Raw genomic sequence first — 3126 nt, forward strand, 5'->3', positions numbered from 1 at the left:
CCATATCTCTCTGTCCTCCCCTCATCTCTCTCAATATCTCTCTGTCCTCCCCTCATCTCTCTTCATATCTCTCTGTCCTCACCTCATCTCTCTTCATATCTCTCTGTCCTCCACTCATCTCTCTCCATATCTCTCTGTCCTCACCTCATCTCTCTCCATATCTCTCTGTCCTCCCCTCATCTCTCTCTGTCCTCACCTCATCTCTCTCCATATCTCTCTGTCCTCCCCTCATCTCTCTCTGTCCTCACCTCATCTCTCTCCATATCTCTCTGTCCTCCCCTCATCTCTCTCTGTCCTCACCTCATCTCTCTCAATATCTCTCTGTCCTCCCCTCATCTCTCTTCATATCTCTCTGTCCTCACCTCATCTCTCTCAATATCTCTCTGTCCTCCCCTCATCTCTCTTCATATCTCTCTGTCCTCCCCTCATCTCTCTTCATATCTCTCTGTCCTCACCTCATCTCTCTCAATATCTCTCTGTCCTCCCCTCATCTCTCTCCATATCTCTCTGTCCTCAACTCATCTCTCTCCATATCTCTCTGTCCTCCCCTCATCTCTCTCCATATCTCTCTGTCCTCACCTCATCTCTCTCAATATCTCTCTGTCCTCCCCTCATCTCTCTTCATATCTCTCTGTCCTCACCTCATCTCTCTCAATATCTCTCTGTCCTCCCCTCATCTCTCTTCATATCTCTCTGTCCTCCCCTCATCTCTCTCCATATCTCTCTGTCCTCCCCTCATCTCTCTCCATATCTCTCTGTCCTCCCTCATCTCTCTCCATAACTCTCTGTCATCCCATCATCTTTCTCCATATCTCTCTGTCCTTCCCACATCTCTCCATATCTCTCTGTCCTCCACCCATCTCTCTGTCCTCCCCTCATCTCTCTCCATATCTCTCTGTCATCCCCTCATCTCTCTCTGTCCTCCCCTCATCTCTCTCCATATCTCTCTGTCCTCCCCTCATCTCTCTCCATATCTCTCTGTCCTCACCTCATCTCTCTCAATATCTCTCTGTCCTCCCCTCATCTCTCTTCATATCTCTCTGTCCTCACCTCATCTCTCTCAATATCTCTCTGTCCTCCCCTCATCTCTCTTCATATCTCTCTGTCCTCCCCTCATCTCTCTTCATATCTCTCTGTCCTCACCTCATCTCTCTCAATATCTCTCTGTCCTCCCCTCATCTCTCTCAATATCTCTCTGTCCTCAACTCATCTCTCTCCATATCTCTCTGTCCTCCCCTCATCTCTCTCCATATCTCTCTGTCCTCCCCTCATCTCTCTCCACATCTCTCTGTCCTCCCCTCATCTCTCTCCATATCTCTCTGTCCTCCCCTCATCTCTCTCCATAACTCTCTGTCATCCCATCATCTTTCTCCATATCTCTCTGTCCTTCCCACATCTCTCCATATCTCTCTGTCCTCCCCCATCTCTCTGTCCTCCCCTCATCTCTCTCCATATCTCTCTGTCATCCCCTCATCTCTCTCTGTCCTCCCCTCATCTCTCTCCATATCTCTCTGTCCTCACCTCATCTCTCTCCATATCTCTCTGTCCTCCCCTCATCTCTCTTCATATCTCTCTGTCCTCCCCTCATCTCTCTTCATATCTCTCTGTCCTCACCTCATCTCTCTCAATATCTCTCTGTCCTCCCCTCATCTCTCTCCATATCTCTCTGTCCTCAACTCATCTCTCTCCATATCTCTCTGTCCTCCCTCATCTCTCTCAATATCTCTCTGTCCTCCCCTCATCTCTCTTCATATCTCTCTGTCCTCACCTCATCTCTCTTCATATCTCTCTGTCCTCCACTCATCTCTCTCCATATCTCTCTGTCCTCACCTCATCTCTCTCCATATCTCTCTGTCCTCCCCTCATCTCTCTCTGTCCTCACCTCATCTCTCTCCATATCTCTCTGTCCTCCCCTCATCTCTCTCTGTCCTCACCTCATCTCTCTCCATATCTCTCTGTCATCCCCTCATCTCTCTCTGTCCTCCCCTCATCTCTCTCCATATCTCTCTGTCCTCCACTCATCTCTCTCCATATCTCTCTGTCCTCACCTCATCTCTCTCAATATCTCTCTGTCCTCCCCTCATCTCTCTTCATATCTCTCTGTCCTCCCCTCATCTCTCTTCATATCTCTCTGTCCTCACCTCATCTCTCTCAATATCTCTCTGTCCTCCCCTCATCTCTCATCATATCTCTCTGTCCTCACCTCATCTCTCTCCATATCTCTCTGTCCTCCCCTCATCTCTCTCAATATCTCTCTGTCCTCCCCTCATCTCTCTTCATATCTCTCTGCCCTCACCTCATCTCTCTCCATATCTCTCTGTCCTCACCTCATCTCTCTCTGTCCTCACCTCATCTCTCTCCATATCTCTCTGTCCTCCCCTCATCTCTCTTCATATCTCTCTGTCCTCACCTCATCTCTCTCCATATCTCTCTGTCCTCCCCTCATCTCTCGCTGTCCTCACCTCATCTCTCTCCATATCTCTCTGTCCTCACCTCATCTCTCTCCATATCTCTCTGTCCTCACCTCATCTCTCTCCATATCTCTCTGTCCTCCCCTCATCTCTCTCTGTCCTCACCTCATCTCTCTTCATATCTCTCTGTCCTCCCCTCATCTCTCTCCATATCTCTCTGTCCTCCACTCATCTCTCTCCATATCTCTCTGTCCTCACCTCATCTCTCTCAATATCTCTCTGTCCTCCCTCATCTCTCTTCATATCTCTCTGTCCTCCCCTCATCTCTCTTCATATCTCTCTGTCCTCACCTCATCTCTCTCAATATCTCTCTGTCCTCCCCCTCATCTCTCTCCATATCTCTCTGTCCTCCCCTCATCTCTCTTCATATCTCTCTGTCCTCCCCTCATCTCTCTTCATATCTCTCTGTCCTCACCTCATCTCTCTCAATATCTCTCTGTCCTCCCCTCATCTCTCTTCATATCTCTCTGTCCTCCCCTCATCTCTCTTCATATCTCTCTGTCCTCACCTCATCTCTCTCAATATCTCTCTGTCCTCCCCTCATCTCTCTCCATATCTCTCTGTCCTCAACTCATCTCTCTCCATATCTCTCTGTCCTCCCCTCATCTCTCTCCATATCTCTCTGTCCTCACCTCATCTCTCTCAATATCTCTCT

This window comes from Oncorhynchus masou, unplaced genomic scaffold (assembly GCF_036934945.1).
Source record: "Oncorhynchus masou masou isolate Uvic2021 unplaced genomic scaffold, UVic_Omas_1.1 unplaced_scaffold_4039, whole genome shotgun sequence".
Classification (NCBI taxonomy): domain Eukaryota; kingdom Metazoa; phylum Chordata; class Actinopteri; order Salmoniformes; family Salmonidae; genus Oncorhynchus; species Oncorhynchus masou.